We start from the raw sequence: 27,005 nt of genomic DNA on the forward strand, positions 1-27,005 counted from the left end.
CAGAAAAGTAGACAAACAGAGCAGTGGAAGGATTAAATTCCAGAAATATATCTGGTTAATTAGTTTTCAACAAAAGCATCAAGGTAATTTGATTTAGAAAGGAAAATATTGTCAAGAATTGATGCTGGAACAATTAGATAAATGTAAAGAAAAAGCATGAACTTTTACCTTCATATAACAAAAATTATTTTGAAATGAATTTTGAGAAAAACAAAATATTATGAAACATTTAGAAGAAAATGTAGAATATGTTCACAACCTTGGGCAGGCAAAAGTTTCCTAGAGATAACAAAAATAACTAAGGAGAACAGAAAAATTTGATAAACTGTACCTCATTAAAATTACAAACTTCTCAGCAAATGAAAAGACAGTAAAAAGAAAATTTTAAAATGTAAAGGCATGCCACTGACTGGAAGAAAATATATACAATATATCTGACAAAAAGACGTGTCTGTAATGTATACAAGCCCCTATAAATCAATTTTTTAAAAGCACAAATAACCTAATAAAAAGAGACAAAATATTTCAATAGACAATTTCCAGAAGGAGATAAACAAATGATAAATGCTTGTGAGCAGGTGTTCACCATTAGGCATCGGGGAGATGCAAATTAGAACAACATCGAAAGATTCCACCAACCAGAATGGCCAAAATGTGACCAGGAATGTAGAGTAGCTGGAAATCTCAAATATTGCTCATAGGAATGAAAAATTTTACAGCACTTTGGAAAAAATGTCTGGCAGCTTCTTATAAAGTTCAGTATGTTCCTACCTTATGGCCTAGCAATTCTTAGATATTTTCTCAAGAGAAATAAAACATATATCCACAAATATTTGTATACGAAAACAGTTTCACCCAAAATAACCCAAACAGAAAATCAAAATTATAATCGCTAGAACTTATAAATAAATGGTAGTATATTTACATAGTGGAATACTATTTAACATTAAAAATGAATTAAGTACTGATACCCTGACAATTTGTATGAATCTCATGTTATGGACCGAATTCTCCGTTCCCCATTCGTACGTGGATGCCATGATTTGGAGGTGGGCCTTTCCGTGGGTAACGAAAGTTACAAGAGGTCATAAAGGGTGAATTTCTAATCCAGTAGGACTTGCAAGAATAGGAAGAGAGAACGCTTTCTCTCTCTCTCTCTCTTTCTTCCCCTTTCCCCCAATGCTCTCTGCTCCCCGCACGTCCACGAACACGCACTCAGGAAAGGCCATGCGAGGACACAGTGAGAAGGTGGCCATCTGCAACCTTCTGCAAGGAGAGAATTCTCACCAGACACTGATCCCCCTGACACCTTGATCTTGAACTTTGCAGCTTTCATGACTGTGAGAAAGTAACTTTCTGCTATTTAAGTCATCCAGTCTACGATATTTTATTATGGCATTCTAGGCCAACTAAGACACACAAACATTGTGTTGAAAAGAAACCAGAAACAAATGACTACATACTATACTAATTTAATCATAAGAAATTCCAGAACAGACAAAACTAATCCCTGGCAATAGAAATCAGAACATAGTGGCGGCGGTAAGGGATTGGTTTGAGGAAACTTTTGGGGGTGCTAGAAATATTTTATATGTTCACCGAAGTGTTACATGGGCGTATGCATTCATCTAAACTCGTTACATTGTACACTTAATGTCTTTGCATTTCCCTGCAGATCTCAATTTGAAAAACTAAAATACAAATTTTTATATATAAAAATCATGGCTGCATCATGTTACATCATGAGAATATTCAAGGAGTCAAAATTAAATTTGACATTTTTTTTATTATTCCTGAAGTGAAATGATTAAATTTTATGGAAAAGACACATGAGCTATGAAAGGTAATTCAAGACAGTAATATGGGCAATTGCTATGGAAATGGCTCAGCTGTGACCTCTGACAAGTTCTCCAAAGTCTGTGCCTGTCGTAGCATGACGTTTGACTAATTCTGAGCAAAAACAGAAACTGTCATTTTAATTTCATAGTAGCACTTCAGAAAGCAGAATTTGATCTTCGATGATAAATTTCCTAATCTTGAATATCCATACTCTTCCAATATGATCACATTATCTTTCATCTGATACACTGAAATTTCCTTTTTCATCAATTTGCCTGTGATATAAAAAGCTAACAATGTGGAGATTTGACCTCAGAATGGCCTTTATTATCAACTGGAAAAGTTTAAGACTGTAACATGAATCTCCTTGTATTCTTTTTTTTTAACATCTTTATTGAGATAAACACATGACATAAAATTCACCCATTAGAAGAATACAGTGCATTGATTTTTACTATATTCACTGAGTTGTGCAACCATCCCACTGTCCAAGTTTAGAGCATTTTCATCGCCACTCTTGAAAACCCACTTAGTAGTCACTCCTTGTCCCTCACCCCACATACCCCCTCACCCATAGGCAACCATCAATCTATTTTCTGTCTTATGGATTTGTCTGTTCTGAGCATCACCTATAAATGCAATCATGTACTCTGTGGTCTTCTGTGAAGGGCATATTTTACTTATTACCATAATATCCACAAGATTTATCAATATTGTAGCTGTATTAGTCCTTTATTCCCTTTTTAATAAAATAGATTGTTTTAGAGCATTTTTAGGTTAACAGCAAAAGTGGGCCAAAAGTACAGCAATGTCTCACATACCATCCTCTCCCACTTATGCACAGTCTCTCCAGATATCAATATCCTGAACCAGATCAGTGCAGTTGTTATAACAAACAAACCTACGTTGACACATTATCATCAACCAAAATCCATACTTTACACCAGGGCTCATCTGGGGTATTGTGCATTCTATTGATTATGAAAAATGTATAGTGACATGCATCCACCCGTATAGAGCATACAGAGTAGTTTCACTGCCCTGAAAATCTTCTGTCCTCCATCTGTCCATCCCTCCCTCCACCATAACCCCTGGCAAACACTGACTCTTTTACTGGCTTATAGTTTTGTCTTTTTCTGAATGTTGTACAGTTGGAATCATACAGTATGCAGGCTTTTGAGATTGGCTTATTTCACTTAATAATATAATATGCATTTAAGGTTCCTCCGTGTCTTTTTATGACTGGATAGCTCATTTTTTTTTTTTTTAACACTGACTAGTACTCCATTGTCTAGATGTATCATAGTTTATTCACTCATCTTCTGAAGGACTTCTTGGTTGGTTCCGAGTACTGGCAGTTGTTAATAATGCTGCTAAACACATCTGTGTATGAGTTCTTGTGTGGACTTAAGTTCAGTTCATTTGGGTAGATACCAAGGAACGTGATTGCGGGATGGTATAGTGAGAGTATGTTTAGTTCAGTAAGAAACTGCCAAACTATCATCCAAAGTGGCTGTGACGGTTTTCATTCCCACCACCAAGGAACAAGAGTTCCTGTTGCTTTTCATTCTCACCGGCATTTGAAGCTTTAAGTTGTTTTTTTCTTTTTTCTTTTTCTTTCTTTCTTTCGTGTGTGTGTGTGTGTGTGTGGATTTTAGCTGTTTCATTAGGTGTGCAGTGGTATCTCATTGTTGCCTTATCTGCAACTAATTTCATATGATTTTGAGCACCTTTTCAAATGCTTCTTTGCCATCCCTCTTCTTTGGTGAGGTGTCTGTTCGGATCTTTGGTTGACTTTTTAATTGGGTTGTTAGCTTATTGTTGAATTTTAAGACCTCTTTGTATTTGTTTTTTTTTTTTCCTTTTGACCACTTTACCCAATTTATACATGTTCTTTATATTTTCAATAACAGTCCTTTATCAAATGTGTCTTTTGCAAATGTTCTCTTCCTGTGTGTGGTTGCCTTTTCATTCTCTTGACATTATCTTTCACAGAGAAGTTTTAAATTTTGCAGAAAGCCAGCTTATTAATTCTTTTCTCATGAATCATGCTTTTGGTATTGTATCTAAAAAGGCATCACTTTACCCAAGGTTATCTAGGTTTTCTTCTGTTCTAAAAATTTCATACTTTTTCATTTTACATTTAGGTCTGTGATCCATTTTGAGTTAATTTTCGTGATAGACCTAAGGTCTGTGTCTAGATTCAGTTTCCTGTATGTGAATGCACAGTTGTTCCAGTATCGTTTGCTAAAAAGACTATCTTTTCTCCATTTATTTCTTTTGCTCCTTTGTCAAAGATTAGTTAACTATATTTATGCGGATCTGTTTCTAGACTTTCTATTCTGTGCCATCGATCTATTTGTCTGTTTTTTCACCAATGCCGCACTGTCTTAATTACTTTAAATTTATGGTAAGTCTTGAATTTGGGTACAGTCAGTCCTCCGATTTTGTTCTTCTACCTGCATAAATGTTGGCTACTCTGGGTCTTTTGTCTCCCATTTAAACTTTAGAATTAGTTTGTCCTTATCCACAAAATAACTTGCTGGGATTTTGATTGGGACTGCATTGAATCTACAGAACAAGTTGGGAAAACCTGACATCTTATAATATTGAGTCACCCTATTTATGAACATGGAATGTATGTGATTTATTTAGTTCTTTGATTTCATTCATCAGAGTTTTATAGTTTTCCTCATTGATCTTATATATTTTGTTAGATTTATACCTAAGTCTTTCATTTTTAGAAGTGCTAATATACATAGTAACTGTTTTTGATGTCACATTCCACTTGTTCATTACCAGTATTTAGGAAAGCAGTTGACATTTGTATACTATCCTGTATCTTACAACCTTACTGTAATTGCTTATTAGTTCCAAGAGGTATTTTTTAATCAACTTTTGCACATTCTATGTAGACGATCATGTCACCTACAATTTTATTTTTTCCTTCCCTATGTATGTACATTTATTTCCTTTTTTTTTTTTTTTTTTTTTGGTCTTATTGCATTAGCTAGAACTAGAATAGAAGTACAATGTTGGAAAGAACTTCCTGGAATAGAAGTACAATGTTGGAAAGAACTTCATTGCCTTCCTTGCCAATGTTGGATAGAGAACTTCCTTGCCTTGTACCTGATCTTAGTGGGAACACTTCGGGTTACATTAAGTGTGATTTTAGCTGTAGATTTTTTGCAGATATTCTTTCTCAAGTTGAAGAACTTCTCTATTTCTAGTTTTCTATGAGTTTTTGTAGTGGTTGAGTTGTGATTTTGTCAAATGTTTTCACATTTGTTCAAACAATTATGTGATTTTTCTTTTTTAGCCTGTTGATGTGATGAATTAATTGAGTTTTGTCTGTTGAACCAGCCTTTCATATCTGAGATAAATCTTACCTCATCGTGGTTTATAATTTTTTTATACATTTTCAGATTAGATCTGCTAATATTTTGTTGAGGGTTTTGCATCTGTGTTCATGAGAGATGCTGGTCTGTAGTTTTCTTGTATTGTCTTTGTTTTTGGTGTTCGAGGAATACTGGCCCCAAAAGAATGAGTTAGGAAGGGTTCCCTCTATTTTTACCTTCTGGAAGAGATTGTAGAGAATTTGGTGTAATTTCTTCCTTAAATGTTTGATAGAATTCACAAGTGAACTCATTTGGGCCTGCTGCTGCTTTTTTTCAAAATTTATTAATTATTTATTCAATTTATTAAATAGATATAGGCCTATTCAGATTGTCTGTTTCTTATTTCTTCTTAAGCGAGTTTTGGCAATTTCTGTTTTTCAAGGAATTGGTCCATTGCATCTAGTTTATCAACTTTGTGCGTATAGAATTGTTTATACTATTGCTTTATTATCCTTCTAATGTCTATACTATCCATACTATACTTACTATCCATAGTGTATGAATATACCAAAATGTATATATTCATTTTCTATTGATCAGTTTCCAGATTTAAGCTATTACCCTCAGTGCTGCTATGAATACCTCTATTCTGTCTCTTGGGGCACCTGTGCTAGAGTTTCTTTTCGGTATACACCTGAGAGTGGCACTTCTAGGTCATGGGTATTTGTGTATATACACTTTTTTGGATTTTATTAAATTTTTCTTGTTTGTCTCTTTGTACACATGTGTTAATTTCTCTAGAGTCTGGGTAATGGTTCTCGATTAGGGTGAGTGCTGCCCCACCCAGGTGCATTCGTGAATTGTGAAGGTGTTTTTACTTGTCATAATGTCTGGAGGGGTGGGCAGTACCGGCAGTTAGTGGGCAGGAGCAGGGATGTTAAATATCCAGTATTGTGCAAGATTGTCCTGGTTACCGAATAATTTTCCTACTTAAATTGCCAAAGGTTTTCTGTTAAGTCTCTTGGGTACATACCTAGACATGAAACTACTATTCATACCACATGGTATAAACATCTTCAAAGGTGGCCCAGATGGCCATATTGAGCTCCAAAATGATCGCACCTACTTACCCTTCCTTCCAACAGTTAGTGTTTCTGTTTCCCTACAGCTTTGACTATACACGGTATTATCATATTTCAAAAAAATCTTTGACTATGTAAAGTGATAGCTGTATTAATTACTTGATTGTGGTAATCATTTTACTATATATGTATATTAAGTCATCATGTCGTATACCTTAAAAACATCATGTTATTTGACCTAAAATAACTTTGTCAATTTAATTATGAAATGACTTATTACTTCAAAAGTTTTCATTTCTCTTATCACTAATGAAGTCGAATTATCATTTTTAAAATTTTCTTATTTATGTGTTTTTTATTATGGATGATTTCTTTAGATATTTTGCCCTATTTGCTCTAGTTATCTTACCCTTTGATATTTTTAGTTGAATTATTTTTTACATCTAGTAATTATATTTTTTAATTCAAATCTATTGTTATTTTCCTCCATACTTACCATTTTCCCTTTATAGTTCCTGAATGTTTTTTTTTTCTCTTTAACATTTTGAATAAACTTATATGTAGTCTTTTAAGTGAATCTATCATCTCCACTTCTTGGGGTGTTAATTCTCCTCTTGTTTTCACATGTTTTTACTTGGCTCCCTCATGATATTTTTTTTTTTTTTTTAATGTGGTTCATAATTTTTAATTGTGACCTAGGGCTGCGGAAGGACTCAAACAAGATATTTTTTCATTTGCTTCTAAGAGGATTGTAGGTGGGTTCGTCAGTTTAGTTTTAGATTTCCCAGCTTAGGCTTTCCTCATCACTTGGATAGTATAAATTAGGACTTCCCACCATCGTGGAGCAAAACTTTATGTTTCCATTAATAATGGTTCTTCTAACAGAAGTCCCCAGTAGATGACAGACTTTCTTGCCACTTCTGTGGCTGAGTGGCAGAATTTTTCTTGTCCCCATTTCAAGTCACAGTCTAATCTAACTTACAGCTTTTCGTAGTCTCCAGCTTTATTCAGAAGACTCCAGCTCCCCAATTTACATGAGCCGAAGGCCTCATTTCTTTCCTTCGTAAATTCCTGCTGTTAGCCCAATGCTCTGTCCATCCCTAGACCATAATTATCACCCCTGTAGACTACAATGGCTTTAGTCTAGACTTTTTTATTCTAGATTTCTTCTTTTTTTTCTGCTACATGATGACTTCATTTCTTTTAGACTGTATTTTGAGGTAATTTTATTTTGTTATATTTTACCTAGCATTTCTGTATTTGGAACAACAGAAAGCCTTTCGTGACATTCAGTTAGCCATATTGATGGAAACTTAAATTGTCTAATTTCAATGAAATCCGAATATTAGTTAAAAAAAAATTGCGAAAGAAATATATATGGAAATACATGAAAATTATTAGCTTTTAAAAACAAGTAGCAGCCATTATGTATGTCATCTAATTTTTTAAAAAAAATTAGTCAAAAATTTTATAAATATATATGAGTTATAAGTAAATACATAGGTATCTTTCTCCATCTGTATATTTTAAACCCATGGTTAACTTAGGGAAACAGAATTAAAGTGGATCTTTCATTTTTCTACTTATGTATTTCCTTATTATTTGTGTACATAGGCATTTTAAACAAGAAGAAAATGCTAAAACTGATAATAATTTTAAGAGGAAGGTGTCTTGTAATGTCCCTGGTGAGTATTTTGATAGTTATTAACAGTAGAAACCCTGTGAGTCCAAAAGGCAGATTGCGATGTTTCACAGATTGTGGTGTAACGGGTAGATCGGACGGCGTAGCCAGCCTCAGAGCGAACCCCGGGATCCGGGTGCAGGAGCAGGGGTGGAAGCGAGCGAAAGCAGACTGCATCTTGGATGCCTGCTGGAGACAGGACTGCATGGATCGGACCGTGACTGCCACCACCCACGAGGGATGTCAGAATCACCTGCTCTTCCCTGTTATGTCAGCCTCATGGCATTTTGAGTTTTTCATAGAGGGCCACAGAGTTCTTATGGATTTAAAGAGGTTTATGGTCATGTAGGTTGTAGGGATGATAGATGCCATTCACAAAGGCATTTAAAGGTCGGCTGAATTTCCCTCTCACAGCGGAAACTCACTTCAGTTCTGGTAGCCCTGTACTCCCTTTTAATTTTTTCATTCTTAGTCAATCTTCTCCAAGCCATATTCGATTCACAATCAAATAAGAAGTATGGATGCTTGCGATAAATTTTCCTAAACCTAGGTTTTCTTATTTTTAATTCTACCTATACATCATTTCTGTCATACATTCAACGTAAGTTATTCACATCAACAGACAAAACATGCATTTTGTTGAATGTTAGTACATTAAATAGAGCCAGGGAAAAAATTCATCCCCTGTCTACCTACCAATTCAACAGTACTTCAGAACACATTATTTTCCTGCAGGGTAAGATACAGTCTGTCAGCTTCTGCATTTCATAATTAACTTGTTACCCATTTATATTTGTCATCTTTTCAGCACTTAGTTCTAGGCAAATAATTTTACACTAAAAAATCCATTAACCTTCTTTCTAGGGGCATCTTTTTCTTGTAAATTAAATTGCCTAATTAGCTGGTCCTTTGGAACCTGATTCTGAGCCTGATCCCCAAAAGCTTAACCAAAAATGTGTCTACCTTTAAAATAAACTACTTACAGGCTGCTTTATAAAGATACCAGTTTTAAATTACTATTAGACCAACAATGAGGCTGCGAATCCTAGGGTTTAAGTCACTCACCAGGACACAACTCTTATTATCTTTAGTTAGTATTTATTTGCCATGTGTCTACCCAGGTCTTGTAAGTGAGTAGAAAACGCCCCGCCTTGCATGTGGGCTATGGGAGTGTGCTTTGGTTGCCTTGCAAACTGCCTTGCCATAGAGCAGCCTATAACAAAAAGTGTGACTTTATCAAATCAGCTTTCTACACCAATAAGGAATAAATATACTTCCCGAAGAGTGATTGAAAGTATTGTTATTTTGGGAATACTGGTGACTTTCATTATGCTTCCTCCTTATATTTGTGATAACAGGGGTCGTTTCTTCCATACTCTTTTATTCTAATGGATGTGAGCGATGACGCCTTTCCAGACCAGGTGACTGTAGCATAAACATCAGCATAACGGGTAGCATGACTGTTGTCAGTCCAAGATGAGAGGCTAAGAATTAACAACAGATGTGAGTTAGTGATGAAATGTTGTAAAGTGTTCTCTGCCTTGATTTTTGGCCACTTGAATAAAATGCCCATGTAACTGGAAAAAGAAAAAGTGGAAAATTTCCACTTAAAATAGGAACAGATGCTAAAAGGCCTGTGGTTCAGAAGGTGTTTCTTTATGAAGTGGGTTCTCATCTACTGGTTCTTATTTCTGAGTTCTGAAGATTTTTATAGATGAAAGTTGTAGGAAAATAGATGAAAATCGTTCATTAATCCTCAGCATTTTTATTCTGAGTCAACACAGAAGAAAATGAAGTCCATTATTCAGCAAACATCGTTTGCATAGACACCAAATTTGAGAATAAAGTTAAAAATTAATTAATCTTCCCTTCATTTTTAGCTTTGAGTCTAATTTTGATGACTAACCTGACATTTAAAAAAATTGCCCTTTTTTGAAATTTGGAAGGCATATGTATGTTGCTGTTAGGTTTTTTTTTTTTATTATTATTAGTTTCAAGCATCTCGACAGTACATTGGTTAGGCAGTTATATAGTTTATAAGACGATAATAAAATGTACCTTTCTTATAGTAAATTCAGTTGTTTTCACCAAACAGAATTGTTAGGAATATGGTGGTGGGGAAAGATGAGAAAGAGGCAGAGAGTGAAACGTCACACGAGCACAGAGAAATTGGCAGCCTCTTCTAGCAAAGAAAAATTGTTAAACATAAAAATAGGCTAGGGATCTTTGTGATAATAGCTGGATAGCAAGGCCAGTAGAAGTTTGCGATTACATTTCCTATTAGCCGTTTAGGTCGTTGATTATGCCACGCTACTGTGCTAGGTACTGAAAATACGGAACCAAATGAAGTACAGTCCCTATGCAAGGGTCATGGCAGAGAAGAAGACAACAACAACAAAAAGATAGATACAAACCCATAGGATAAACAAACAGAATATCAAAAGTTTGTACAGGATAAGCTGTGATTTAGGGGAGCTGTGATTCAGTGAGAGAATCAGGGAGGGCTTCCCAGAAGAAGTGACAGATTAACAGGGTTTTGACTGATGAAGATGGTTTGTCTTGTAAGAAGATTGTGTGTGGGGAGGATACACCAGTAAGAGTTAAGACTTTAAGCTGGGTTAGAAGTAGTGGAGTGTAAAACGAGAAAAGATCAGATTTGCATTATTGAAGTTAATCTGATGGTTGCTGGAATGACTGAGTAAAAGGCATTACGATTTAGAGACCAGAGGGAACTCATTGCGAGAATCCAGACAGTTATACTAGAGAGGTGAGGGAGAAGGAGGGCTCTTAAAGGGACTTATGTGTGTCAGATCTGGGTGAATGTTGGTGTCACCAACCCAGAAAAGGAATACAGGAAAAATAATTTTCGGTCTTGTGATGAGAAATAATTTCATGTTAAAACAAGTTTTAACGTGGTTTTTAAAAACATAATCTGTAAGTTTTAAGTCATGCAGATGTCTATAAATTGATGAAGATGATAGAATAGGAAATTTAGTTTTGCAAATAAAAACTGCTTAGAGAGAACTTTAAAGTAAAAATAGAAGGAATACTAATGGAAACTTGAAAAATGGCAACATTAGTCATGGCAAATAATCATTGTTCTTTACTTGTCATTAGTGGCCTGTCTTAATGCAGAAGAATTAGATACATGAAAATAATATTTAGATGTGTTTTTAAGCATCCGTGTCTACAGACATCTCAGCTTGAAAAATTAAGCATCAACAAGATTTAGATATGAAATTAAACACATAGCCAGGGACTTCAAAGAGTTAGGAATGAAGTAGGCTAGGCGAACAGCGAACACGTACCAAGCGATATGGGCTACGATGTGGGAACAAATGGAGGACCTCCACGTGGATGGACGAGGGTGGAGTGCACAGAGAAAGCTTTATGGAGATGATGATGGAACAGAGTCCGTGAAAAACAAGCAGGTACAGACAGGAAAGTCGAGTTGTAGGTGAGGACCACAGAGAACCTAGAAGTATTTATATTCAGCAGTTCACGAGACTGGAGGCAGCTCATTGAAAGTGACAAAGTGGACGAATTGGCTGAGGCCTGATAACAGAGAGGTTTTTCTTTCATAATAAATGGTTTGGATTTTTTCCTGCAGTCAGTGGAAAATTATGGAAGGGTAAAAGCAAGGAAATCACATACTTACATACATTTTTTCTTGAAACATTACTGAAGCATGTGTTGGAAAGCATTATGATAGAAATAGGGAGAAACACCACGTGCATGTATGTAGAGAGACACTTCAAATGTACAGGATGGGGGAAAGGAACAGGAACTTTTATTTCTGATCTTTTCTTGTACATATGTAGATATATAGGGGAAAGGGGGATTACTAAACACAGTTTAACTTCAGAATATCTGCTAGGAGCTTTCCACACAATATTTAGTAATGACCAGACAAGATGAAAGGGTATCTGAAAAAGAAACACCTGTACTTTATTTAAATTTCAAAATGCTATGTTACATAACTGTAGAGTATGCATATCCTTAAACAGATGTTTGCTGTTAATAGTTTATTAGTAAGGAAGCATCTTTATGTCCTATATTTTGTTACATGTTAAAAATGCCATATATATACATATATATACATATGTATATATATGTATATATGTGTGTGTGTATTTATTCCCGAAGCTTTTTTATCTTACAAATGAACAAAAACTCCAGTTTTCATGAACTTTGCAAAATGGCATTTGCAGATCATATCTATCTCTTTAAAAACTGACTATATTTTAAAAGAATAAAAAGTAAACAAAACAGTTGATTGCTACAGCTTCAGAAGATGATGTTTTTATCACACATTTTTTCATGTCTTCTCTCTAGAATGCTACATTTGAAATCAGAAGGGATTCCAAAAGCAGATGTAGAAACTGCTGACCCAGGGTTCACCCTGAGGTGTCACATGATTGTCAAGTAAGAAACCTGTAGTTTTTAAGTATTTTGCAGGTTAGTCCCAAGCGTGAAAATGAGCCTAGGCTAGAAATAGAGTATGTGAAGAGGGGATTCCTACCCTTGGAGCCAACGGGCTGATCGACAGCTGTGCCCTTGACTTGGGTCCCCTTGACCTTGGGCAAGGCATCTCATCTTGTGGGCTCTGGTTTCTTTCTCTGTGCAGTGAGGGGGTGAGACCAGGGATCCTTAAGCTTCTTTCCTAATAGAGGAGGCTATTTTTATCTGAGAAAAATTGGTACCAGAAAAAGATCACTTCAACTGAATTCATTTAAAATGGTGTGCACGATTTCACAGTTAATACAGTTTGACTAGAACGTGTCCTAAAAAATTAAATGAACAATTATCTTTAAATTACTTTATATCTGGCTTACAAAATTTAGGTTGCTATTTCACTATATATTCATTCTTAAAATAATGACTGAATTATGTGGACTTTTTCAGCATGATCACTGTAGAATAAAATCATGGTCACTGTAGGCTAGTACCACAGGCTTCATTAACGTTTAATTTTTCAGCAGTTTCGTAGAAAGGTTGCAAAATTATCTGCACACTTCCAGAACTTTTTCAGGGTTCTCTCTCAATCCTTTGATATCAAACACTGCTCTTCTGAAGCCTCTCTGAGCTCATCATTCCTATCTATTTTCTTTTTTCAGTTGTTAACTGGTCCCGCTCAACCTCGTCTCATTTTTCCAAGTGTTCTCTAGTCCACTTTCAACTCTGCACATTATCCTTTATCTTTGCCAAGCTTTCGGTTTGCATTTTTTCACTGAATTGCCAGGTTCCAGCAAGACTGACTGTGGTTAAAGAAATGGGAGAATAAGAGGGGTTTTCGAGCGGGGGGTTGATTCGTATATGGACCCACCTCATTGGCAAGTGTTTCTGAGTTACCTGTATATTCTTTTCCTTCTTCAGTGCTGAAATGTGTGGACTGATACAGTGAAGAGTTGGATAGTGCATCTTTCACTTATAACTTTTCACCCTCGTCCTGTGTGGTCAGGTATCGGAGTCTCATCCTGGACCAGGCTGCTGCTCTGTGGATTATTTTTATCAAAACAAGATCCAGGTCCAGAGTGGCAGCTCCTTCCCACCACCTCACCTGCCCGTCCTCCTTAGGGCTGTATTTCTCGTTGGTCCATTCTGCTGGTTTATGATCTGTAGCCAGCGGGACAAAAAGGCAGAGAGGGTGGGAGAGATGTCAGTGGTAGGTGAAGGCAAAGCAGAAGAAAACAGAGGTTTGTGGAAGTAGCTTCCACGGAAGTTATAAAATATAAGCCATGTGTTTGGATGTAATGCAGGGTCAGGTTGTCCTTGGAGAGAGAGACTTCTAGATTTTCGTGCACATTGAAAAACAAATGTGCAGGGGAAGAGCAGAGTGTATCCTCTCTCTGCCCACCACTGGGGGAGCAAGCTGACCCTGATCTGCACACGCTCTTGGAGTTGGGTCAAGGGCAGGGTACCCGGCATTTCAGTCACAGAACCACTCTTCTCACCAAAACATCTCAAGTCTCTTTTTCTCCCAGCCGGCCCAGCAGGGTCAGGGAGGAACCACAGTGAGTTGTTCCTTTTCCTTTCCTTAATTTGTTTTCTGTGCATTTTCAGCTCTTTTTGTCTGCTTTGGAGCCTGTCTAACCCCTTTCAGTTTCGTCCTTGTCTCTCCATACGGGCCTCTTCGCTTCCATGCGTCTGGCTCATCTAGCAGTACAGTCATGACGTTTTCAGAATTAGATCTTTGCTCTCTGAAAGAATGGGCTTTTGTACAGTGTAGGTCTCTCAAAGATCGAGCGTGGGTAACTTACACGCCCTACACTTGAGGAAGCAAATCAGTCCCCCCAAAGATAAAGCTGCCAGCCCAATGGTTAGAGGTCAAGTGAAGCCAAAATGCCTCTGTGTCCTCATTCCCCAGATAGCCTCTTCCGCATAACCCTGTAAAACAGCTCTGCTTCCAGATGCGGAGGGACAGGGAGAGGCAGCGAGCGGGAGGGGAAGGAGGCGAGAGGGAGAGAATGAACATTTAAAGGAAAAGGCGGGAACACGGATACATTTCAAAAGCTAAAACAATGCCGGTAGCGGAACGGGTCTATCTTTGTATCCCAAAGCCGAGGGTTTTCTGACCTCGGTGGAGCATAGTGATGGGCTGTGCAAAATGTTTCATGACGTTGCTTCAGCTGGCGTGTTACCGGGCAGCAGGGTCTAAGAGTTACTCAGATTTTAACTTACCTTTAAATAAGAACGTTTGAAATAGGACTTAGAGAATTATAAGATGATTTTTTAAAAAAAATTTAATAAAGCTATGTAGCTATGAAGGATTTTTTTTTCAAATGAAATGTCAGTATATCCAAAACGGACAATCACGTAAGAAACAGGAATAGCTAGGAAGAAGGTACGAATTATAGAAGAACAGATAAAGAGTAGTCAGCTAATAAGTCTTACTCAAGACGCTGTTATTAAACATTATAGCATTTTAAAAAAATCCGGATTGTAATTATAGTTGATGTTACCTGTTAAGCATTTCAGAGACATTTAAAAGCTTTTATCTATGGTTATTTGTGAAGTTGTGTTTTTCATTTTGCATGTAATTATGTCAAATAGTACTTATTTCTGTTTTTGTGAAGTATTAGTTCACTGAACTTTGTCAGCAGTAAAAACTCCACTAGAAATTTACCATAAATATCGCTAGAGGAGACTAGGGTTAAAAGTTAGACTAGAATTTGGGTTTTGATATTGACTCCCTCACCCTGGTTGCGAGGAAATCCTAGGAAATTTAATAGGCTCTTTAAATTTTTCGATTGTTAATCTGTAAACTGTGGAACAAATTTATATTTCGCAGTATCTGGCACAAAGTAGATGATTGATGCATGGTAATTTACATTATAACTAAATCAGCAGATTTTATAAAGGCCCCAACTTTTTATAATCCTTCGTTGAAAGATCTTTATGTAAGAAATTCTAACAATATAAAACTTTTCAAAATAGAAACTGATAATATTTTAATATTGAACCCAGTAAAAGGATTCTATCTTTAAAGTTAAGAAGAGGTACAGAAAACTTTTCACAAAAAGAGCCAGATCATAAATATTTTAGGCTGCGTAGGCCATACAGTCTCTCTCGCACTATATAACTCTCGCTATTATATTGTAAAATCATACATAGATAATAAGTAAATAACTGGGCGTGGCCGTGTTCCAACAAATTTTATTTACAAAAACAGGCAGCGGGGCAGCTTTGGCCTGTGGGCTTTCATTTGTCAGCCCATGTTGCAGACTGCTTTCCCTTTCTTCCACCCACTTCTCTTTCCAACAAAACAACAAACGAGCAAGCACCGGCTTTGTTGGCTCTTAGAAACAGGTGCAGGTTTCTATGCCGAGATCTTCAGTCTCTACACACGAACCCTTACTAAGGAAGGGAACTTGGAATTAACCCTGGATCGCTCAGAGTTTTCTCAGAGAAACAAAAGTTCTGAAAGTGATACCGAATAAGGGATTTATTTGAGCATTTGACGCCACACAGAAGGAGCTGGTTAAATCGTCTGTAAGGCTGACGCTTCTGCATCCGGTGTTTGGCTGAAGTCAGCTGAACGGCAGGTGAAGGAAGAAGGACGATGGGCAGGAAGAGGGAGGACGAAAGACAAACCTGACCGTGAGGGCCAGCTGGGACCCACGTCGGCTCCGCCCACCTCTGGGCCTCGCCTTCAGTGGTGGAGGGGACTCCTAGGAAAAGCCGGAGCCTACTCCGTGGAGCTGCACACACTCCTGGCTGGGGTGTCGCACACCCCTGAGCTAGACACTGGGCAGGAGCTGGAGTGGCTTCAGGCCCCTCCGCTGCCCCCGCGACAGCCACACCTGAGCCTGCCCCCCACCTTCCTCACCTCACCACGGCTGCTGCTTCACCTCTCTCTCCAAATCTCCAGCAGAGTTCTCAGCCCTGAGCTATATAGTCCAGACCGTCTCGCTGAATTTAACGATCCTCTGCCAAGAAATTCAGAGGACAATGTCAGTTAGTGTCACTCAAGTTTAAACACGCTACCCTATCATGCCTTTTAAAATAGTTGTGAGGACAAATATTGCTGACTTTATACTCCAGATGCTACCTCTGCAGGGCACCTGCAGCCTACCTCCCTGAAAGGCTGAAAACTTCAAGAAACAATGAGGTGACATCCTCAGTTAAGCCACCAGCACCAAAGCTGCTGTTCACTTCTGTTCTTCCCTGCTCGTTCCTTCCTGTTGCATTCTCTCATGTTTTCTGTTATCTTCAAAATGATTGGCCTGAATCCTACATTTTTCTGTGTTCAAGACAATTTGCTCTCTTCATATTATCAGAACCACCACCAGAGGGCCAACCTGAGCATTACTTGAACACAGACTCACTAGTCAGGTATAATTGTGAGGCTGGATCTGGCTTCAGAACATTTAAACAAACTTTTGGTGATCTTCATGGTTTTTCTTAGTATTCTTATATATATTCCCTGCGCTTGCTGTCTTCAGCTTATCCTGAGAAACGCTCCCATGAGGCACGTTTCCTAACTGTGCCACCATGAAACTAGTTAATGTGCAAACACACTCAGCCACGGGAGCGACAATAGGAAGACCCGTTAAAGTCGTGTCAGCATCCAGCGACAAAGCCTTCAGGCTCTCCTGTGCCAAGGAGGGCAGTCTGAGATTTTACATGTTTGAAAACCACATGGGTAGTGATAATGCATGACCTGCTTTTCATATAGGGCTGGAATCTGCCTTTCGATTATTTCAGTCTCCTGGGGCACCCCAGAATAATTTGGGGCTCTTTTTCATACTCAGCCCTTAGTCGAGTTATTACAAATGTGCCAAGTCTTCTTTCTTTCCGCTAAGCATCTTCATTTTCTTAAACTACTCCATACTGTCTGAGTTTTTAGGACTTTTTCTATCCCTGGCCTCTCCACGTGATCTTCTCTAGTTAAACGTCCGTTAACAAATACACGTTGTATGCTGTTTAGTATTTGCATTTGCCTCCTTTTGTGTTCACGTTACAGACCTATTCTTGGCTCATATAAAATTGCTATGGTAGATCTTGTCTTTTACTCATTTGCTAAACTTTTTAAATACAATCTCAATATGTGACTTTACATTGGTCACTATTAAGTTTCATTTTACTCATTTTACCATTTGTATTAGACTATCAAAAAGGCATCTCATGAAATATTAGTTTAATGTGATGTTCCTTAAAAAAAAAACTCAATGGTCAAAGACATTTGTCAAATTATTTATACTATATTCATGTCTTGCAGATTTTCAATGACCACTAGATAATCAAAATTTCTGAGAAGTTCTACAGTTAGGAAGCCAATTTAAACTTTATTTATTCAACATTTTCCAAATTTACTTGACTATTGAATTATTTTTTGAGTAGTACTAGTGATATACAATAGAGCCAGTGTTCTACTTAATGTAGTTTGTGAATCACTAATGTCGTCTATTAGAACTGTTTAACTCTGATTTGATTTTCTAGTAATATTAGCTGCTACTTCAAAATCTGTATAAAATCTAAGTAATAGAGGTGATACTAATCTTCATCCAAGATACTGAAAAATTATTTTTTAATCATATTTTACCTCAGCTTATTATCTACCTCATGATGTGTGATACCCTCTGAATATTATTGTTCAACCAGAAATTATTTACCTACCTGACATATCTATCACCTATCCTATACTATATTATCTTGTTCACAAAATTAGAATAAGAATATTATCCTTGGTCTTAAAATCAGGGTATTTCTCCGATTTTTAATACTTTAGATTGTATAGAATTAGTAGTATTTAACTCACAGTGGAGATCAGAATAAACAGAACACATTATATTTTTCTTTTACATGAAATAACATAGTGCATGTATTTATATTCCATTTTGTATAAACTCAAAACTCATGCATAAGGAGCGACTATTCTACTTGATGGAAGATCTTATTTGAAATTCTACTAAATGTTATAGTTTTGTCAAAAATCCGACAGCAGTGATGATTTCTTCAGAAGTGTAAATGATACAAATTAGTCCATATTGGAAGATTTTCTGTGTTTCCTAGGGTTTCCTCAGTGAAATATTTCTTCAAAAAAAATGAAATAGGGAGATCAGAATTTCTTACTTTCATATGTACAGAAATTTGAATAAATAATAACTTCACAGCTTGAAGCTGTTCTAAGTAAAATAATAAGCTTATGTAAAATCTAAGCTCTAAATGACATTTCACTATTAATTATACCATCTGCAAAGAAAGAAATACAAATACAAACCATTAAATGTTGGAAATGTCATTAGTAGAAAGGTACATGAGTGTCATAAGTTTATAATTTTTCGCCTGTAAATAAGACTTGTACTTAATGAATGTGGTGTATTCGTATTCTTTGTGAATTGTATTAAAATGCTAATAAAATGAGTATATACCTAAGTCAGTGTAAACTGAGTATCTAAAACTAAAAGTAGTTTATAACAGCTACTCTTAATCACTTTTTTTTGTCAAGCTGTTACTCTTCAGTTTATATTGCTACTTTTGGCACTATAAACAGTGTAGTGTTCTAATCCTTCATCCTGTCACTTCCTGAAGTGCTTGTATCCTATTACTGCCTACTCATGTTTTCAATCCCATATGTGTTAAGCCTGCAATGATATCTCGGACTAGAGTTTAAATTGGCACTAGAGATTGATTTTTTTTTTTTTTTTTTTGCATTTTGTGGAATAATTGAAGTAGAAAAAAAGATATTTTGTCAGAATAGAGGTGTGCAATCTCTAGAGCTCGCACAATGGTGGCATTCTAAATATCTCGCGGCTGAAGTGCCCCGCCCACTATGGCCACTGAGTTCCCAATCATGAGTGGTCTTTAATGGAGCCCTATGTTAAGAGTGAACAGAGGCAATAAGATGAGTCTTCCATATTCTGTTTCCTAAAGTGTCTACATGCATGAAAGAGCTGTAGTTCCTGGTCTTTAGGAGCTCATCATTTTTATTGGGACTTAGCTCTTATTGGCTCCAAGTGACAAAGTAGGTAATTTACCTTAATAAGCTTTGGTTTCTTAATCTGGATAAGTTGGATGATAATACATGCTTACTTTTATTTGTATGATGGACCTATATATGCTATGAGGCTTTTTCCTCTCTTCTTTTTTTTTTTTAAATAAAGTCATGTTATTTGTCATTAAAAAATGACTGTCATTCCCAGGACCTGTACAATAATCTTGCTTTTATTCCTATCCTGCGATTCAAAGTGTTAGGTCATTCACTCACTTATCACCAATTTCATGTTCTTTTTACACACACACATACACCATTCTGTAATATATCTGCTTTTCTAGAAACACAGATTATTAGAATAATGTTATAGGTATACGGAAATATTTAAAAAGAAATAATATCCTTTTCCTGGGGATTTAAAGCTTTTAGATACTCTGTATTTTAAAAAAAAAACTCAAACATTAAAATGTATTTGGGTAACATTCAAGGAGTTTTTTTTCTTCTAAATACGATACTATATTAGGGCTGGAAAGTTATTGAAAGCAAGAGTCTTTAAAATAGCTGTTTACTGCCATCGGCGATAGGCAGAGTACCCATCACAGAAGGAAGCACCACAACTTAGCTCATTTTTCTTAGCCACAGTCCTTTCAGTCCAATTGTCTACCTATCATTAATAAATCTAGTCTAGTTGGGGGCTTCGTTTGAATATTGTATTTGATAGAATGATACAATAGCGAAAATTTGCAGAATTCTTGTTATAAGTCAAGCACTGTGTTAAATGCATTGTTCTTTTGGCATTTGGTGCTGATAAAAGTTCTATGGTTAAAATTCATGCTTCTAACTGCTTTTTAACTCAAGTATATTTCTGTGAAAATCTGATAGGGAAGAAACATTTCGAAGTAAAATATACACTAAAATAGCCTTGCAAATCACAAAAGGCATCCACAAATGTAACTGGGTAATTTTATTTGACCTTATTAATATAAGCTAGTATATTAAAATACACACAGATCAATTAGTTTATGAAGGTGTTTCTCCTTTTAAAGTTCAATCATATCCCAAAGGATTGTATCTTTACATTTATCATGTAGCTGGTTATGTAAAAAATTTCTAAATATTTTAAATGCTTCATACAAAAAATAAATAAATGCTTTATCTAATTACTATGCAAAGTGTGCTGTTCAGCCTAGCAACATCTGTATCTTCAGAGAACTTCTTAGAAATACAGAAGATGAGGCCCCACACAAACCCGTGAAACCAGAATATGCATTTTAACAAAACCCCAGCTGATTCATACACACATTTGACAAGTTCTGTCTACTTTTAAAAATAAATTTAAGTGTGTTAAAAACTTCTACTATTATAAAGTCATAGAAAAGTATCATAGAGTATTAATATAAATATGTAACAAAGCATGAAATTTTTCTTTAAATCAGTGGTATTTTGAAACATTTTAAAAATTGACTTATGTTGTGCGCTTACACCTTGCAATGTCTAGAATATATTTAGAATCACATGTTACATAAGAGGTTTTAAGTTATTTTATCATCGTTAACAGAATGAATGAGAAGAATTGATGCAAATTTAAGGAGAGCACTACCTTGCTGCTTAAACTTTGTTGTGCCACAAGGGGGCGCTGATGCTTTTGATTTGCAATATTGAAATTTTACATCTAGATAAAATTAAGTTTTCAAAAAAAATGAATATATGTCATATATAAGTAAACCTCATACAGGACAGAATTGTTTAGGTTATTAAAATGGAAACCTGGGTTGTAAATTAAATTTGTTTTACTAGTTTCTTTTATGTAAAAAAAAAAATGATTTAAAAAACTCACTTTATGTTCTTTTCTGAAATTTCTACAAAGTTTAAAGAAAATATTTAGCATAAAAACAATTTTTCAACATGCTGCTTTTACTTTGCTAATTTGGAGTATTTGCCAGTATAAGTCCCCAGTTATGTAACATGTAAAATAACCAAGTCTGTTTCTTTGTTAAAGGGTAGAGATCCTTAGATGCTCATAAGGCATAAACCTCCCTCACTAAAAGAACTCATCACAAGTCTTCCAAAATGGTGCCCCAAATAATTTTCTTTTAAATGTTCGAATGAGAATCAAGGATTAACATGTACATAGCTGGTTAGTGTTCCAGACTCTGCCCGAGTTCTTGTCCCCTTAAAGTTCTGGGACTTTGTTATAATAATGGCTGTGTACATTGTCCCGCTGCTCACAGATGCAGAAACTGCTTTGTCTTGGTTCATCTTGATATAAGTGACAGAATTCTTAAACAATATTTATCAAATTATATAGGAACAAAAAAAATGGAAATAATTGATAAAAGAATTTTTTTTAAATTTTCTTTTTCAAAGCATCTTTATTATTTTTATTTTTATTTTATTTTATTTTTTAGGCGAGGCAACCCTTGATTGACCTCACAGATTTCAAGGACCTTGTCAGCTTACAATCCCTTATTTTTTTATTTTTTACTCCTACAGCACCTGGTTTTCCTAGGTGGTCTCCCATCCAAGTACTAACCAGGCCCGACCCTGCTTAGCTTCCAAGATCAGACAGGATCTGGCTTGTTCAGGGTGGCATGGCTGTAGACACATCTTTATTCTTAAAGATGCAAATATAAAGACTGAACAAGTATACTTAGACCTAACTTATAAAGAAATATTAGTTTCAAAGGACATAATATAGAGAAATTACTTTTTAAATAGCTGCTCATAAGGGTATTACAATATTCATATAATACAGAAACTGAAACAAAAATATAATGAATGAATGGCAAGGGCTGATAAATATAGTGAGAAAAGATTATCCAGTCCCAAAACTGTAAAGAATAGCTTGCATAAAATCCCTGTAGACCAAGAGCTTATTTTTTCTTAAATAGAGAAAAAGAATATCATCAGAGTGTTAAGGGATATTGGAAATCACCCTCGCCCTGTCTTTTGAACTTATAAAAAGAAAAGATGAAAAAGGAGAGGAAAAGGAAGAAGGAAGGAAGAAAGGAAAGAAGGGAGAGAGGACGGAAGGAGGGAAGAAAGCAGATCTGAAGTGCTTATTTGATTCATTAATAGTTTATTTATATTGTATTACGTTAATGTATAATCATTAGACTTGGGATTTGTACTTAATTGGGAGTAATTTTTTTAAAAAACAGGTGATTTTATAGTAAATGCTATCAATATAGTTCTAATATACTTATGGCTTGATCAGGTTGATTCAAGTTCAAGATGTGTTCTTGCTTTAACATTTAAATTGCAGAAGAGGACAGAAGTTGTGAGAATGTGAAGTAATAAAAAACTTGAGTTACTAGCTTACATCTACCAAATATAATCAGTAAATAATGCTAATAAATCATGAGAAGATAGGCTTAATTATTGCTGAGGAAATGAGAAATTAAAGAATTTGTATCAAAGTAATTCATTTCACATAAAATACACATTCTTCAGGGATAACTTTTCTTGTGAATAACGAAGAGATACTGATTGTTCTGATGATGGCGTTGCCTACTCTCCAAGCTTTCACAGTGTTGAGATCAGGAAGTAAATGTTTTTCAACCCTGAATCCTCAGTGTCTAGAACATGTTTAGGACCTAGTCGAGGTCCAGTGCAGAAACCCCTGATTTAACACAGGGATTAAGTACTAACAGAACTATTGGAAAGGATGGAGCAAAAGTCAGAGTTTTGGGTTTTCTGAATTTTGCTTCTATTGCTTCAACTCAGAGTTCCTGAAGCAGCTGCTACCACTCGGAGATGAAGAAGCTTCGGGAAACTATCACCAAGTCAGTACTGTCCTCCAGTCCCAAAGCTGGGCACCCGCAGTGGAGGCCAGCAGTGGAGGCCAGCCCTGGAGGCCCGCCATCACAAAAATCCACATTGCTGAAGTTTGTTTGTCAGGCATTACGCTGCCAGAGGGAAAGTGTCCTCTGTCACCCTCCTGTCTCCTAAATTTCTTGCTAGTGCATCTTCTTGGCAGAACCAAATTGCATTTAGAATCCTAGCTGCAAGGGAATCTCACGAAAGTCGTTCTCAGTCTTCCAACTCCTGTGAAACTTGGAAAGGCACATAAAAGAACAGGAAGGAGTGCTGAGCAGAAATAGACAATGGAGAAAACGTGTGGGAGAAAAGGAATAATTTGCAGGAAGGAAAATAGTACACAGATGCCTACCATGCATGAGAAACTGTAAAGGGCTTAAGTTATTGCATATATTCAACGACTTGCAAACTGTCATCATTCATACTGATACTTAGAGGATGTAAGTAACTTGTTCAAGTTCACATAACTAGTAAATGATGGAGTAAATATTTTATATGTGAACCCAGTTTTCTCTGAATCAGAAATTTATTCCTATTCATTATATATTGCTAACCTCAGTGAACTCTTCATACAAATAATGACCTAAATATATTTAAATTATTACCCATTTTCAAATTCCCACAGTGATAATTTTCAATAACATTAATCCAGTTCCATTTCTTTACAAGGCAGTAAGTCACATGTATAAATGATTCTTAACAAAAGTATAAATCTATACTCTTATGCGATCAACAGCTATAATGAACTTTGTAGTTTGTAACTAATGATACTTAAAGAATCTAAGATTATAAATGATGCGCTTATCAAGTTAGAATAAATTCACTGTTTTCCTAAAACAACATCCATTTTCTCACTTACGTTCCAGTTTGCCTTCTTGAGAGGTAGAGATGAAATGGATATCTGAGAAATCCTACGTAACATTCTATTATTTATTTAACCAATCCTACACTCATTGTGAGTGGCTTTTACTGACAATTATGAGTCTTAAAGCATGTTACTTAAAACTAAGTAAAAACTTTTCAAAAAATGAATGATCTGTCATATGAGGGTAATATTTTTGTAATGGAAAGGACATGGTTGTAATGGAAAGGACATGGTTGATGTAGAATACTGAGGACAGCTTTTTCTAGCTGCAGATTCATAGGCGATCAATTGGTGCATTAATTCTTTTCATTCAACAAATATTTGTTGTATGCCTACTATTTGTAATGCATTGCACAGGCAGAATTAGAAAATCTCTCTCTAGTTTTTAAGTGATACCGAAGACCAATTGGATCTGCTCCATTTTGCCCTCTGAACTCACTTGAGATTGCGCCAGAAGCCCTCCATCCTGATTGAATTCTCTAGGAGAAAGAGAGGTTAGATGGAACCTGATCGTAGAATCTCAGCAAACGGGAGAGCTGAGCAAAACAGTGTTCATGTGGGTTTCCGTTCTCCTCAGGAGGTATTTTATCCCACCAACAGAGATGTATATATCTTTCTAAAGAAAGTCTACTTATGTGCATATAAATAAATATACATGTCCATGTCTTCAGTGTCCAATCTGTTAGGCACCAAATACACAGAAAGAGCAAACGCATCACAAAGAGAACAGCTGGGAGTCATTACTCAGAAGCATGGCCAAGATCAAGGTGAAAAACTCGGCAGGTGGAGTGTTCTCTCTGACAAAGTAGTCCAGAAACATTGCTTAAAACTTAGCTCTTAATATAAATCATGACTGTAACTTCCTTTGGTCTTAGCTTTTTCTTTCTTTCTTTCTTTCTTTCTTTCTTTCTTTCTTTCTTTCTTTCTTTCTTTCTTTCTTTCTTTCTTTCTTTCTCTGGTTCTTATGGCTTAAAAATAGATTCGGCATGATAAAAATAATAAACATGAATTGAGTTGTGATGTGACTTAAAGGATTCTATAAAGAACATAGAATTAGAACCCTTTTTCCTCAACCTCTGCAGTTTATTAACATACCAACATCATTTTTTTTTGTTTGTTTTAAAGTGGTGATGTGGAAATAGGACTAGATGAAATAGAATTCCTGGACTCTAATGCAGATTTGTCAGTGTGTACGCTTGGGGGGATGCTTACTCTCTCTAGACCTCAGATATTAGGACATCTGAACTAAGATCCTTTTAAATTACAAAATTCTGTCTTTGAGCTTGATGCTCAGTGTTGGGCTGCAGGTGGGAACTTGCAAGCTAAGATGTGAACTCAGATTGCCCTTAAGATGCTTACAGTTCGATTTATTGAGGAAAATGTGGAGAAAATAGTGTGGTGAGTAGATCTGCAGAATAAAGAAAGAAAACCACGATGTTTAGTAGTGATGGGCCAGTGAAAAAAACTTTAAAAGGTGGGGAGGAATTTTATGGGGTAATTTGCGGATTTCGTTTGATCAGAAATGGGATAACAAGTATTTTCAGTATATGCTTAAAAAACTGCATCGTCATATTGGATAAAAGGTGTATATTAGGTAAAATATTGAGACAGTCGTGCAGTTGTTTGTATTTTGTTTTGTATTAGTTATCTATTGTGGTGTAACAATTATCCTAAAACCTAGTGGCTTCAAACAATGAACATTTATTATCTCACAGTTTTAATGGGTCAGGAATTTGGGAATCACAATAGCTGGTTGCTTTTGGCTCAGGGTCTCTTCTGAGGTTATAGTCAGGATGTCAGCCAGAGCTGACAGGAGGCGGGACTGGGATATCTGCTTTGAAGGAGGCTCACACACATGGCTGTCGGCAGGAGGCCTCAGTGTCTCATCACACGGACCTCTCCATAAAGCTGCTGAAGTGTCCTCATGACATGGTACTTACTAGCCCCAGAGTGAGCAAGCCAGGAAGAGAGAGAGAGAAAGAGACAGAGAGACCAGCAGAAGCAGAAGCCACAGTGTCTTTTATGAGCTGACCTCAGAAGTGACACACCATCACTCCCGCAGTATTCTGTAAGTCACCTGGTCCGACCCTGAAACACTGCAGGAAGGGACAGAGTGTGAAGACCAGGAGACAGGCTCGTTGGGGAGCATACTAAATACTAAAACAAAATACAAGAACTGGAGACAGATGAGATTTTGATTCTAAGTATGTTTGTATATATTTAAATATATATAAAGGAGAGGAAAGATTTTTACCGAGGAAGACATTTAACATGTCCTTCATTATACCTTTTATTATTTGCTAAGAAGAATGGAAACTATTACAGTTTAAGGATAAATCTTAAACAGATGGAATATCATTGAAATGGGCTACAAATTCAGATATGCTGTATATTTGACCAGTTTAGGCATAAGTCCAAAAATTAAGTACTTTAAACACTGAAAGATATGAAATATTTCTGAAAAACAGTAGTCTTTCAGAGCCAAGAAGCCTTAAAGTTTCTTTCTTTTCACTATATTACATTAACATTTGCTATCAGAGTCTAGGTTGTTGTAGCTCATCTATTATCCTAGGAATCTTGGTTTTTTTTGTTTGTTTTTTTTTTTCCAGAAGTTTCGATGATTTATAAGGCATAAATATAATATGTTTTAAGTTTCTATTTGAATAGCAAATATGAGATGCTCCTATCCACTTTGAAGTCAGTGGGCCCCCATGATTTTGCACAGTCAACGATATCCCCAGGAATAATTTCTTACTATGTAAGCAATTCTCTATTGCTTGCCTTTTTGCCATGTGCTTTTAGCTTACGGGTTAGAGTATAGGAATGGTCAGACTAAAGTTGTATTGTTTACTTCCGCATGCAATACACATTTTGAAGTACACACACTGTTCCAAATGAGCTGTAGACCTTAGTCCATGCAACAGAGTCTTATGGGTCTTCGTGA

At 36.1% G+C, this 27,005-nt stretch overlaps 1 protein-coding gene and 1 pseudogene across 1 annotated transcript in view; one reads left to right on the forward strand and one right to left on the reverse strand.

The window, feature by feature from the left end:
* CUNH8orf34 (chromosome unknown C8orf34 homolog) overlaps window positions 1-27,005 on the forward strand; it is a 273,416-nt gene that overhangs the window by 106,036 nt on the left and 140,375 nt on the right.
* On the reverse strand, window positions 21,862-21,980 carry LOC120585656 (uncharacterized; annotated as a pseudogene).

The sequence above is a fragment of the Pteropus medius genome, unplaced genomic scaffold (genome assembly GCF_902729225.1).
Source record: "Pteropus medius unplaced genomic scaffold, Ma_sr-lr_union100, whole genome shotgun sequence".
NCBI classification, from domain to species: Eukaryota; Metazoa; Chordata; class Mammalia; order Chiroptera; family Pteropodidae; genus Pteropus; species Pteropus medius.